We start from the raw sequence: 15,376 nt of genomic DNA, 5'->3' as shown, positions 1-15,376 counted from the left end.
TGCTCCTGTTTGTTAAGTATTCGGAGCTGGTCACCTTCCTGATCTGTGGCAAGGGAAAGCCAGGGACTTGGATCCTGAGCCAGCTTCTCCCGCTTCCATGCAGGACTGGCCGTAGGTCCGTGGCTCCGCTGGTACACGGACGGTTGTACCGAGGTGGCATCGTGGTGCCTGGGGCTGGATGTCAGGCTGATGGCTCTAACTCCTAAGTTTATTTGAAAAAACGCTGTATTCGATGAAAGGTGACGTGAAGAGTCGTCCCTGCTGAGCCCCTCGTGCAAACACAGATTAAGGAGGAAGATTTTGTTCCGTAAATAAGTTTGCCCTCTTTTGCTATCTTCTTGGACAGGCATCCTTCTCAGGCTGCCCTGGCCGTGGCACGTACACACAGACACTGCCTGTGGCATAAACACTCACACACACACACGGCTACCCTGTGAACTGGGGGTCTCACAGGGTAGCCTGAGCACCCACACGCTCCGAAATAAGGACGATACCTCTGAGGAGGCACGCAAGGCTGAATCTCTCCTTGCTCAGCAAGAAGCGAATGCGAGAGAAGCTGTTTCACTTAGACATCGCATGGTTTCCCTTGGTCGGAGGCCTGACAATGACATGCCAGGAGGTAAATGTACTTTGTCTTAAGCTGTCTGTCCACAGATAAACCTGTCAAAAGCCTAAGTGATATATATGAAATTCTTCTGTCTGCCTACAATACCGGAGCTAGTGAGCACTGGTGCTCAATGTCACTTCCATTGCTTCAGACTAAGAGGAGAGGAACCACTCCGTTGTAATGAAGATCCTAAATGCTAATGTGGATTATTGGCTTGAACGGTGAAAATAGATGCAGAGGTCAAAGTGGCTTTACCTGCCCGGTACCACCATCAATTTTCACAGCTGGTTGAGAAGGCTCGAGTTTACCAAAAAATGAGCTGGTATAGCATTAGTTGGCTTTTATAATAGATATAGTTGAGCTGCTGAAAAAGGACCGTGTTGGACAAAGTCTTATTTTGATGAGAAAACAGATGGTTACTTCATTTGGTAAGGATTGTGGGGGAATGGTTGGGAAGTGAGATAAATAGAAGTCACAAGATTTGGGTCCTTGTCTGCAGGGGGAAAGAGTGTGAGAAAAGAAGGGAGTTGCAGAGCTGGAGGTTATGGTAGAAGGTCAGTACTATGTGTGTGTGAAGGCACAGCAAAGGGAAAAAAATCCTTCAACTTTCTCCATTAGTTCCAAATTTTTGTAATTATCAAATTGAGTTTCATACTTCCTTTTGAATTAGTCCTGCTATGTCTAAATTCACTCCTTAAACTACATCGGTGTGATTCACTGTTTTGTTTATTTTGCAGATCAGATACTTAGCAAATCTTAAAGACAACAGTATGATGCTCTAGGGATACTAGGTCAATAGGCCTTCACAGATGAAGCTGTGTGAAGTTTAGCAGTTTCACTTGGCTAGAATTTCTTGACTCTTCTTTTTTTTTTTTTTCCTTATGTAAATGATTTAAATTAGAATCAGCTTATTTCCTAATGGAAATTTTCAGAGGAAAGTTCTTTGCAAATTTCGCTTTTGACAGATCTAGTTAAGAAGTTGATTAAAGCAGTGATGGTATTTTGATTCCAGAGTTTTTGTCCCAAGGTTACTCTGTACTGAACTTATTTTTCTGTTTGTAAAGCTCTGCAAAACACTTGGGAGGAAAGGCTGAAGGGAAGTTTGAAGTGAAATGGATGTTTGGCTTTGGATTGCATTGTAAAAGCTTTTCTTATCCTGTAACAGCTTCTTCTCCTTAGAGAATAGCTTCCTATTCCTCCCAATTGCTAAAAGCTTTTCAGTTGTGTTTGCTTCATAAAATCTTTACTATAATGTGAAATTCCATCTCTGTAAAATTATTATCCAAAAAGCAAGCATATTCAGGGAAGCACGTGTTTTAATCTAAAGAGATACTTCTCTTTCTGGAGCTATTCCATACCTTACTTACTTTGGGGGTGCAGGGGAAGATGAACTTAACTCTTTGAGTACCAGAGGCTGCAGAGAAAATCAGTAGGAATGGGACTAAATCCATGACACACATAGGACATTCAGATCCTCTGATAGGATCAGTGGATAGGATAAGGCTCGGATACATTTTCCCATCTCCCATTTCGGCAGGCTGCAAAAATTGAAAATCTCCTCAGATGGTCATACTAGAGCTTATTCATCTTTTGTTGATGCTCTTGAGGAAAAGAAGAAATTATTTATAAGTAACATCAATGAATTTTCTGAGTACATTTCCACTTTCAAATGAGAATATTTCTTGCTCCTTTGGATGCAGCAGAGTTACAGATAAAGTAAGAAATGTACAACAAAGCTGCAAAAAGAACTTCTTTTCAATATGGGAATGCATAGCCTTTCAGGTCTCCAAACACTATATATATATTGCAAGAGAAGAAATCTAATCATCTGAACCATCGAATCATGGAATTATTCAGGTTGCAAGAAAGCTTGGGGGGTTGTTAGTCCAGCCACTTGCTCAAAGCAGAATCAGCTATCTGATAAGACCGAGTTTGTTAGGACTTAGTTGTCAGGTCTTGAAAACCTCTAAGGAGAGAGATTTTACAGCCTCTGCCACTCGTTAGGGTATTTCTCCATTCCAAATTGCAGCAGAAATACCCAAGAAAACATACAGAAAGCATTGTCATATATCATGGGAAGTGATTATTCCCTTTTACTTAGTGCATGTTGCACCATATCTACATCCAGTTTTGGGCCCCTGGTGAAGGAAAGATGTTTCTGTTCATATTTACAGTTTTATTATTTTATTTCAACTAATTAAATTTATTTATTTGGCTTATCTAGATGAAACAACTTCAGAAATACACTGGGGAAACCGAGCAGAGTTTTGTTTCTTGATGACTGACTTTTTTCTTAAGTTGTATAATCTTAGGCGCTATAAATAGCTTAGACTATCAGGTTTTATTTTTATAAGATACTGTTGTCTAACGATAACTGGGGCTTGTGTGTTTCCCAGTTGCTCCAAGACAAAGGATTTTAGTTATCGAGGGGACTGGATTTTTACTTCAAGCTGTACATTCCCGAAGCAGAGGTTTTCTTTTATTTGGATTCTGTTATATAACTGCTGTGTATGTAACCAGTTGGTTTTCCTGTATAAAAAGTCAAGTGCCTGTGAAGACACTGACTTTTTGAACAGCTTCTGTAGGTTGTTAGTACTGTAAATATTAGAAAGTTGTACAATAGTTCCAGCATCCTGGGCTGTATTGGGAAGGGCACTGCCAGCAGATTTAGGGAGGTGATTCTTCCCCTCTACTCCACACCGGTGAAACCCTTCTGGAGTTCTGGGTCCAGTTCTGGGCTCCCCAGTAAAAGAAAGACATTCACTTACTGGAGCGAGTCCAACAAAGGGCCACTAGGATGGTTAAGGTACTGGAGTATCACTCGTATGAGGAGAGGCTGAGAGAGCTGGGACAGTTCAGCCTGGAGGAGAGAAGGCTCGGGGAGATCTTAGTCAAGCGTATAAATATCTAAGGGAGGGAGTAAAGCAGTCAGAGCCAAAGTCTTCTTAGTGATAGCCAGTGACGGGACAAGAGGCAATGGACAAAAATTGAAATACAGAAAATTCCATTTAAATAGAAGAAAATCTTTTTTCTGTGAAGGTTATCAAACAGTGGCACAAGTTGCTCTGAGAGGTTCTGGAGTCTCCATCCTTGGAGATATTCCAACCCTTCCTGGTCAGCCTTCAGCGTTGCTTCTGGTGACCCTGCTCTGAGCAGTGGGTGGGACTAGACTGTCTCCAGCAGTGCCTTCTAATCTCAACAATTCTGTGATTCTGTATTCAGATTCTTTAACCTAACCCATTATTATAATTTACGACATTTAATATTTGCTATAAAAGAGGCATTTCCTGTGATCAGACTATACTTCTAAGCATTGCTCTATCTGTGGATGTTAGCACATCTATGGACATGGATCTATGGATGTGCTAAACAAGATAAAGCAGTGGGGGGGGGGGGGGGTGTGCATAAGCTAAAGCCATGAACCTACCTCTGTTCAGCAGACCACTTCAGAACAAGTCTGTCTTCAAGTGTCGTCCAACATTTGGTATTGAACTGGGCTCAAGGTACATAGTTTGGATTAAGAGCGTGGAACTTCCACCCACATCAAGAGTGAAAGATCAAACCCTTGATTATCAGGTTGCTACTTTTCAGTTTATGGCATTCTCTCTTGGTTTCAGTCCAACGATAGATTGCTTTAGAAAAACATGACTAACCCTCAATTTATTTTTTTTAATTAAGAAGGGAGTGGAAAAACTAATTTCCCCCTCTAGCATAACAATATTGTTTTTGCTGTCTTTTGGCAGCCATAAATGAAAGACAGCCAGATTTTGAAGATGAAACTTGGTATGTCACTTCCTTGTTGACCTGAGTAAAACTCTTTGAATCGTGGGAAACAAGATTGTGAAATAAATCCACATACGTGCCAGTGAGTTTGTCTAAGAGAAAATTTCTGTCTGTCTCATTTTATGTGATAAGAGAACTCGTACCTTATTTCTTTTGTAGCTGGACCTTCTTTATGAAGTTTACAAAACAAGTTTGACTTTTATTTCTCTAATAGCCATAGAAAGAGAGTCATGGCTAGATCAGTAATCATAAGAACTACCCCAGCTGCAAAATCACAAGTGTCTCATTGTAACTTTTGCATGAGTTCTTGGTTTTCTCCTGACTGATTGCTTCTTGTTATAGTTTAAAGTTTCTGTTCAATTTTAATATAGCAACTTTTGATATTTGTAGGTGGTAACATGTGACTGGGAGATATCTGGGCAGAAAAATCTGAATATGACTCATTTATAATCTTTCACTTTCCAGCAATGAGCTCTGGGCTGTGAGGACATTTGAGTATTTGCTGGTGGCTGCTTGCACCGAGGTCAGTGTAAGCTCCATGGTTGGGTGAGGGGAAAATGAAAACCAAAATACTAGTTCCTAGGATCAACTACGAAATGCTGGATTTGCAGCTGAACCTTGATCCTGAGTATGGCACAGATCTCCCTCAGCCTCAGCTCTGCTCAGAACAGCTAACAGCCAGGCATCTAGGGCGGCTTGGCAAGTGACATACTGAAGCACAACGTTAGAAGTGGACTCTCAGGCTGGTCTGGGCACTACCAGTACAGAACAGAAGGTCTTGGCATTTTCTGAAAGGATCACCAATGCTGCCTTCTTTCAGACAGTCAGACATGTAGACCAAGAATCCTGGTCTGGGGTTCGCTATTAACCTCTTCAGCACAGCAGTAACGGTGGCATAAGAAATCACAAGTCCTTCTTGAGGATCTTGTCTTTATTTTTATTTTCTTTGGGTTCCTCCTTTCTTTATATTGAGACTCTACCTCTAGCCTTGACTACACCTTGAGACTGGATGGATGCTGTCAAGCTTCTGAGAGCAAGTAATTCGGCTCACCAAGCTGTTCATTTAAGAAATCAGTGACCCCTTTAAATCTTCAACCATAAAAGACCTGTCTGTCTCCTTATTTTTGATATGCGTGTATGTTTATATGTATGTATAGACCTACACATATACAAAATATGTGTATCTATAATTTACTTCAATATTTTAGCAAAAGTCTGGATGCCTAATTATTGTGTGCTACTGATGCACCAGCAGAAATTACTGACCCCAAAGTTTCCAGGGTTTTATTCTTCTATTAACAACCCCATATTCTACAGTCCGAGAATGTAGTATATAAATATTAGTGTATAAATAGTGTATAAATGTTACTAGTCTTTTATGTCCTGATTTATGCAAACATTTAAAAATAGCCTCAAGTCTGCTACCTTAAATGAGACTCGCAATGTTGGCCTGAATTAAAATGCTTCCCTGAGGTGTTATGTAGCAATTTAAATTATCACCACATTTACATTTTAAATCCTTCTCCTCTGATTCTCTTTTCATGGGCTATGTAGTAGCAGGTGAAAAAATGACTTATACCTTGCAAGTCTGTTCTTATCTCAAAGCATCTGTCAACAGAGATGGAAACATCCTTCACACTTGCATCAATCTATACATTTTAAGGGTAAGTCCTTCTCTTTTAGGAAAGGAAAGCTTTGAGTACATCCATACAGTTTTTGTGAGCTGGAAGCCCTGCTCCTTCAGACTCATTAATGAGATCTGGCCCACATCCTTTAGGCTGGGGCTGAATCCTCAGGGAGAGCGAGTCAAGCTTGGCGGGATCTCGGTGTCCAAGAGCCGGTATGGACACAGTGTGGGCAGCTAGAGTGCCGGGACCTAAGACTGAAATAAGGATCAAGCCAAGGATGGTGTATATGCACCCTCTGATGGTTGTTTCAATGCAGCTTTTAATTTTTAGTTTTTTAGAGAGAAAGGGTAATAAGACAGCTGTGGGAGAAAGTACTTACTTTTTATTATACCCTTGAAAATTGAACTAAAATGTTTTCCAAGCACAGCTTTACTTGAAAAATAATCTAACTTTTGTCTTTCAAGCGTGAATTCAATGTACTGCAGCTACTGATGATTAGCTGTATGTGGGGACACACTTTCCCAGAGTCATATGCCTGTTTGTGTTTATTTTCATCCATCCTGAAAAGAAAAGGTCAGAAAAGGAGAGAATCCAACGTAGAGGAGTGGAATTGATTTGGAATGGCAGCATGAAATGCTGTGATAGGAAAAGTGCTAAAACCAACAGAAACAGCTAAAAGGGTTGGGGCATTTGTAAAAGCATAATGTGCAAAGTGTGAAAAGAGACAAAAGAAACCGTGGCTGGCTGGTTGCTGTCACGGTGCTTTTATGGTCACCTGTGTCCGTGTGATACGCTGGTTGCGGCCCCCCCCCCCCCCCCCCCCCCCCCCCCGCAGCGTAATGTGGGAGAATTCGCAACGTTCCTTCTGGTGGGGTAGGGTTTTGTCTGGACGAATCTCAGCTGCCAGCTTCTTTCTGCCCACCAATACACTTGTCATTTTGACATGTGTTTTTATTCTTCTGGGATATTCTAGATTAAGAACAGTAATTTCTTTAGAAAAAAATATTGTTAAAATAAGGAAATTAATGCTTCTTTTATAAGGTAGCTTTATAAAATGAATCTCCTACCCGATATGGGTGGTGAAGCTACATCTGTCCTGTGAGTAGTGGCTGAATTCAACTTTCCTGTTACTTTTGATCAAAAATAAACAAATTCCGCTTGCTTATTTTTGTTGACTAAAATATTTAAGAACTTCAGTATCACACCTTACACTGAAGATAGTCATTAATAATCATAGCCTGCAAACCCACAAATCTGCACAATATTTGCCTCTATGTTTAAAACAGAGAAATATTTGCTCTGCGAACAGCGTGTCAGAATAATATTCAACAGCTGGTTAAACACACAATCAAATACAAATGCTATAATGCTTCCAAACCCCTTAGCTTGCTACTGAAGACCAGCAATTTCAATGCATACATTTGCATTCGTTATAAAAGTCATTCTCCACTGCCATCTTTCTGAAGAGTCCAGTGTTTGCTTATAGAAAGCACATATTCAGTTTCTATAGCTCTAAAGTGCAGATGTAGAAGCAGAGAAACACATGAGAAATAAATCAAAACGACCTCTCCAGCTCACTGAGTGGAGGGCCAGCTCTATTTTGAATGCAGTTACTGCATCCAAATTGCTACTCCAGCTGTTGGGACTCACTTGAGGAGTCATGTCTTTGATGAGACCCTCCACCAGTCTTACTTGCAGTATGTCCTCTGTCTCGTAGTGCTTTAAGTCAGGAGTTTCTAGCAGACGGCACTTAATTTCTCTCCCATATCAGAATTTCCCTCAACTTAGGAAAGCTAATGCAAAAGAAACATTGCCAGACCAAAATGCTCACCTGAGTTCATCCCTTTGATAATGAGGTTTGCTCATATCCCCACTGGAAGCCAAAGCCCTGCTGGGTCTCCTTCCTCCGTGGAAAACCTGCAGCTTCTTCTGTCCTCTCCTCTGCAGTCTTGCTTGGTAACTCCCACGGAGCTGGTTTCAGCTTGTGGCTGTGGTCATCTTCTTTGGGAACTACACCTTACTTGTGCCAAGTCTCCACGGCAGTTGGGAACGTGTCCCTGGTGGGGAAACACTCCTTACGAGTTACGATTGCAAGATGTGCAAGCTGGTCTGTAAGATGGAGTTGCTATGTAAAATGGAGTTTTGGAGAGGGCAAGTCTGTTCAATGAATCAAGCAGATAACCGGGATAAATTGACCCTCATGATCTGTAAATAGGCAGACTCGCTCTCTTGGGGGAAGGGGGTGGCGGTGGCGGGCTGTTCATATGCATTTAGCCTGCCAAATACATAGTAATTTTAATTAGCTAAATGAGCAAGGCAGGAATTGTATGCATTTTCTACTCTCTCAGCCTGTCCTCATAGAAAAGATGCTCCAGTCCCTTCATCATCTCCGTAACTGTCACTGTACTCTTACCAGTATGTCCATGTCTCTCTTGTACCGGGGAGCTCAGAACTGGACCCAGCCCTTCAGGTGTGGCCTCACCAGTGCTGAGTCGAGAGGAAGGATCACGTCCCTCAACGTGCTGGCAATACTTTGTCTAATGCAGCCCAGGATACCATTCCCCTCTTTTGGGGCGAGGGGTCGTGGCTGGCTTATGTCAACGTGGTGTCCACCAGGACCTCCAGGTCCTTTCTTTGCAGCACTGGGTGGCCCCCAGCCTGTACTGGTGCCTGGGGTTGTTCCTCCCCAGGTAAATAGCAGATGTAACCTAGATACACTAAGCCTTTCTATGTATTCTTTTCCATTTCAGCTGCATCCATCTTTCTTTGAATTTCATTATCCCGTGGATGTTTCAGACAGAGAAGAAAATAATTCTGTGAGTCACAGCAGAGATTTCATCTGACTACTCCATGGGAAAGGCCTCCAGCTTGGGGCTGTGCCCAGAGAAGAGGGAGAGACTTGAGCACCAAAGACCAGTGCTGGACTGATGGGTCATGAGTCATTCCCAACCTTAGTAACAGAATTTACCAATAAAATGCATGACAGCTTATCAGCATGGAACTAGTCTAAGAGTGTGTTGGAAATCAACTGCATTTTGAAAGGGGAATAATGTGTAATCCAAATTAAGATATTTATTAGACACTAACAGGAATGAATAACAAGATCACAGATAGGCTGCTGAAGCATTCTCCGTTCTGTGTCTCCTAAGTTTCACTCGGCTTCAAGCAAACGTGCAGCATGAAATACGCTGTAGCCTACTATTGACGGCAGCGTGATCCATCTGGGAAATAGGGGTCCGTTCTGGCCCACGCTCAACTCTGTGTCACTGAAGTCTGGATTTACCGTGGCCAGCAGTAGTGCCAAAACCATTAGGAAACCCCAATAACCTTGTCAGAGATTGGCGTTTGCACATTAATTACACGGGTTGTTTCAGATGCTGCCGTGCAGCAGCTTGGATGCCAGCCCGTGTTCCCAGCCCGTGTTCACCGCGGTCCCTGGGGATGGAAATTTTGCTCTCTGAGCGCTGGGCTCAGCTCAAGGACGCAGTTTGTCAGCAGGTCGTGTTGTATCACAGGAGGGTTCGGCTTTTGGGGACGTGCATGAGGCACGTTGCATCAGGACAAGTCTAGTGCAGGGGTGGGCTGGCAAGGGCTTTCGTCCTCTCTTGATAAAACGCAGTTGTCAATTAATTAGCATTTTAAATTATCAGTTTTCACTCGTTCGCATCGTCTGTTAAACAACGACGGGACCTTTTATTTATTCCTTCTAGTGCCACTGCAACGATTTAATGTATGTAGTGTACTGATTCGGTCACAGTGTGTCATTCATTGCAAACAAAAATCCCTTTTCCTCTCCCATTTTTTCTGCTCAATTCTCTGCTGCCAGCAGGGGTCACACGACGACCGCAGGTTCCCACCGCCGCTGCTGCCCTCGGCACTGGTGCCAGTACCTCACTGCTGGGTAAGAGCCACTTGGAAATGCCCCTCAAGAGTTCTAGACAAGAGAGCTGGGAATGGCCATCTTATTACATGCATATTTTCTGGGAAAGATCCCATCATATCTGTAGCTTTTTTTTTTTTTTTTGAAGCTCAGTTATTTTTTTTAATGGTCATATTATTAATATTGTGTCGTAATAATCCAGATAAATATACCCATTCTCTGTATTTTGCAGGCTGTTATTGCTCTCCCAGTGTTGAACTTGACTCACCAATCTTCTACAAATGAGTATAAAACTTCCTCTAGGAAAGGAAAAAAGAAGCAGTTGACTGTTGGAACCCCATTAGGAAAAGCAAATTGACAGCCAGGAATTGAAATAAAACCATTAATATTTTATGCTTTCATATCTGATATGCCTGTTAGAATTGTCTCCTTAGCGAATTTTGCTTCAAGGAAAAAAAGTTGGCAATGAAGACAGAGCAGCTAATGAATGAAAGACTGTTACAGCATTTGAAAGAAACACTAGTAGGATGTAGTGTGAAACCTTTGCCTCCCTTATGCGTAGTATTGGTATTTCAAATGCAAAAATTTAAGGATTTCACTGAGGGACCAGGGCTTCCCTGTACTAGGCACTGTGCACACAAATACCAGAGGGCCAGGTTTCTTTCCAAGACAATTAGCATCATGGATGGATGGATAGAAGAGCAACTAAAAAATCTTTTTCCTGTCACCGTTAGCTATTTAAGAGATTCATAGCTGCCTCTCTTACAAAGATACCTGAATGTTGATACCCCTGGATGTTACCTGCAGGCTGACTTCCAAGGCACAGGCTCCAGAGGACACAAAGTGCTGCTCCCCCCTCCCTCTATACCTTGCACCATGAAATCTATGAGAAAGCACATTTGACAGCTGTGCTGAAGTTTGGGGTTGAATTTGCAGGGAGAAATGGTTCGAGCCGTGGCTGTGGCAATACTGCAGAGAAGGGCAGGGCTTGCCATGCTGGGAGAGCTCCGTGGCTCCATTCTCTGGTTTTGGTGGGGGAAACTGGACTCACATGCGGGTCCGAGCTACGGGTGGCTTGGTGACACTGGGAATGGCCTGTGCTCCTGTCACCACGTTTCTGCGGGATAGATCTGAAGCCAATTCCCAGCCCTTAGCTGCGTGAGAACTTGCTCACTTAGATTTAGTTTCAAATAAACAGCACGGAAATATCTTACAAAGGAAAAAGGAGAGGAGAAAAAAGATTCCAGTCTGTGATGATGAAGATACTCTAAACTGTAATTTCTGTTATTGATTGTCCATTAATGCTCGTTCATCTTATTTTTTGTGGTGAACTGAAGTGATTAAGATAAAAAAAATGCCAGAAGAAAAATCAGAATTGTCAAAGGGTCAGAGTCTTTTAGCCAACTTTGAAAAGAGACAAGAAATGAGAGGATGAGTCTGCAGACCTGAAAAAAAAGAACAGAAGAGGGGTCAGTAGCACCATGAGATAGACATGCTCAGTAATTACTATAATGACAGTACTAAGTAGAGATGCAGCAACCCATGCAACAGAGAGAATGGGCTCACTAAATGAAGTTAAGGCTAAAACCTGCCTTAATTTATCTGCATACAGCCCTACTTCTTCAAAAAAATTACAAATGAGAAATCATTACCATATTAGACCAAGAGTTTTAAATCAGATATTAAAATTCACATTGTAGTCATAGTTTGTTCATTTCTGTGAAAGTTTTCATAACCTTCAGTTATTCTCATGCAAATAGCCTGGAAGCTATTAAAACAAATGTAGAGATGCACTTAGCATCTCTCATCTTAAGATTCTTAAGTTCCATGTATTATCTTTTATAAACACTGAGACCTTGAAAGGAGACCAACCGGTGAGCTTTAAATATTAGACTAGAAATTGTAAGATGAGTGTAACTAAAGCGCTGATACCTAGAGAGCTCATTATCTAACTTCCTGGGATCTTACTGATGTTATTAATTTCCTTCTGTCAAGCAGCCAAAGATAATGTGAGATTCTGAATGACCAAGTCATTCCAAAAAGAAATAAACATTTCCAGCTGCAAATGCTTCTTCTGTATAGGACAAATGATGGCATTTTCATGGTACAAAATGACACCACAAATCATGATGTTAATAGGTGAAATGCGTTCTAATTCTGTCCTAAGCTGCGGGATATCCGTGTTGGAAAAATTATCCATTCACCCAGAAAGATTACGCAGTGCATAGCCTAAAAAATGGTAAGGCAACACCCTCCCAAGGGAGGTACCCATCAGTGTTGTGACCCTTCTTCTGCCTGATGAGAAGTCTCCAGCAGGAGGTCTGTCAAGATGAGACTGTGAGAAAAACCTCATAAACACCATTAGTACCTCAGAAGACATTAAGAAGAAGAGATGCAAAGGACGTTAGGTGGCAAGTCTCAGAGAAATACTTTCTACCCGTTGTGCCCTTACTCAGGTTCAGATGGAGATCAAACTGCTCCTCTTGCAGGAAGCCTTGATGTGGTAACACCTCTGAGATGCTGAGCAACTCAAAAAGAACAAGAAGGACAAATGGTGTCATCTCTTCACCAGTGTTCATAAGGCAGAACCCTTAACCTAAAAGGACTTTTGCAGAAAAGCATAAATAGGAACCAGAGAGGCTTGGTTCTTTAAGTGCTCTGAGAGAAGCTATGTCACCATTTCTGGAAGGGAGCTCAAACTGGTAACATGGCACTGTTCGGCACTGTGCAACAGCATGAGTCTATGATCTGACATCAACCATACCACACCTCGGTTCATAAACCAGCTTCTCAGATTCTGGTTCTCAAGCTGTCCCTTGGGCCCTCTCCACCTGCTGCATTACACCACGAAGACCTGGCCCCACTCTCCTCTGCTCTTTTCGCCTTCTCATAAGACCTCTAGAGAGGCTGATAACGAAGTTCTGTATGTGACGGGCATCCTCAGCTATCTGGTGTCCATGAGACTCTGAGACCACCCAACCCCCTGAAAGGTTTTGTGGCTGCTTTGTCCCTGTGAGATTTCCAAATTCTTGCTGTTGAGCTGTGAAAGCAGAGACTAAAAAACACTCTGTGTCCCAGAAATTTTGAGTGAATTTTCCTCTTTCCTTGCTCTGGAACTTTTCTTCTGGACACAGTGAATCTTGAGTACTGCTCGAATGTCTTTTAGAGGCTAAGGGGGTGGTGGTAACAATCTGTAAAGGTTTTGTCAGTACATCTTCTTAGCAGATTGTTAGTGTTTAACCATCACTTGAGGGAATGCTTTATGTGTCTGTAAAAACATCACTCTATCCAGAAGATGCTGAGAAGATAGTTCTTCCAGGCAAATTCTTTGAGAATGTGGGTGAAGTTGCCTGGGGAATTGTGTTTTGGCACAATGATGTTAATCTTACTAGGCACAATACTGTCCTTGCTGCTTATGTGTCATTTTGCAAAAAGGAGGTCTTCAGACCTCTGGTTTTTTGGTTTTTTTTGGTTTTTTTTTTTGTTGTTGTTGTTTTTTCTCCCTCTACTTTCCTTTTTCTATTCTGAGAAGGACAATAACCTCAACCCCTTGTGTTGAATAGAGCTTCTTAACTGGCATAAATGCTGACCGAGACTGACAATGCTCATTACAAAGTTAAAAACCTGATTTTGTGTGTGTGTGTGTGCGTGTGTTGTAAAAGTAGTCATATTTACAACCCAGTCTTTTAAACATCTGACAGACAAATGCTCTGCAAGCCTTCCACAATAACAACACCTTTTGGGAAGATTTATTGGGTGTCAATGGGAAAAGGATTGAGCGTGTGTTGACTACTGAAATGCACCATGCATCTGCAAAGTTATAGCCTAAAGAAGGTGATGGAAATATATACCGCTCAGCTCTTCATAATGTAGGTCCACAGTCAAGCATCTTGACTAATTTAGAGTATACAGCAGAGTAGAATTATAATTCCTTTATCACCATGACAGTAATTCAGTGAAATGCAAGGCAATTTTGCATACCAAATATACATTTATATAATTCTTGCAAATATTTGCAGAAAAACAGGACTGTGAAAACAGTGCAGAGAGATAAGATTTCAGAATACAGTGTACGCCTCCTAGTGCTGCTCATTGGACTGTGTGTTTTACAAGCCACCAGGAAAAATCAGAGCATTACACTGGGTACAGCTTGGCCTTTTGTGCTTGTTTATAGGTATTAACAGCATGTTTTTAAGAAACCTAATAGCATCAGTTCTCATTTTGTTGAGAGAAGTGGACAATTGATAATTACCAAGAAGGATCTCTCTTAATTTCTAAAAAGTTTGTTATATTCCAGAAAAAAACCCCAACCACCTAAAATTACACCCTCCTCAGGTCTGAAATATCAGCTTTCACAGATAAACATGCTCTGGCAAAAAGAAAACATCAAGTGCATCTGTTGAAGAAAAAAACAACAGGTGGGAACAAGTTACATGACACTGCAGGTAAATTCGATGAGTTCACAGACTAGTAGCACAAGAAGAAAATATCCCTCTAAGTATCTAAAATGGCACCGCTGCCAAATTTTATCTGCATAAACAAAGTTAACACCAGTGTTTTAGGACAGTGAATATATTTACATATATACTTAACATACACCTGACATTACTTGCACCAAACCCACTTTATGGAGAAAACTAAGACACTTGGCATTTTGCTGTACAGCCATAAAATCACATACAAGCGGTGTCCAGCCCTGCACCTTGTAGTGTCATGAAGTCTCTTGTGCTGAGAATTAACAGAGGAGGAAAAGGATATTACACTGGGTTAGTCAGCTCAATTAATCTTTTGCTTCCCCCCCTTTGAGTCCAGTGTCAGGTTTTATCTCACAGTTTATTAAACACCAGGCAGTGAAGCTTTAGGGAAGACTCAGGCCATGGTTTAATTGTATGGTGCTTTTGGCAGGAGTACCACCATCGCGATTCTTACTCCTTCTGCCAACTGTGGGCAGTTTTTTCTCTGCACAGACGCTGAGAGAGCAGTTTCTCATGGTAAGAATAAACAGCAGTCCTACATTGGTAGGAGTCCTTATCCAGCCTTCCTGCCCTGATTAATGCAATAGTGGAAAACAGTTTTGCAGGTTTTCCATTTGGAAGTGGCATGAATAAATGGGGTTTCCTAGGAACAATATTTTTCATTTCTAAGGGTGTCCATTATTTAGAAATTTTTCTCTCTTCTTGAACAGAAGAAAGCCATTCCTTGATGTTCTGTGAGACAAAACTTCTTTATAGGTCATTTAAACATATTCTTTCAACTCTTTTGAGCTGTTTAAAGTTTTATTCAGTGTTGAAAGTTAGAGCATCTCGAGGTGGGGACTGAACCTTTCCAGTTTAGACACCTATCTTAGTGTGAGACGAATAGCTCTTGGAAGTATTTACCTGTTCCTGTTGACTCTAGATAGGTAGCTCAGTTCACACGTGTCATTTTAAGCTGGTTAAAGTCATCAGGGAGGAAACGTGGCCATTGGTATAATTTGGT

This window comes from Accipiter gentilis, chromosome 31 (genome assembly GCF_929443795.1).
Source record: "Accipiter gentilis chromosome 31, bAccGen1.1, whole genome shotgun sequence".
Classification (NCBI taxonomy): Eukaryota; Metazoa; Chordata; class Aves; order Accipitriformes; family Accipitridae; genus Astur; species Astur gentilis.
The sequence above is the reverse complement of the archived record's forward strand: the minus strand, read 5'-3'. Positions refer to the sequence as shown.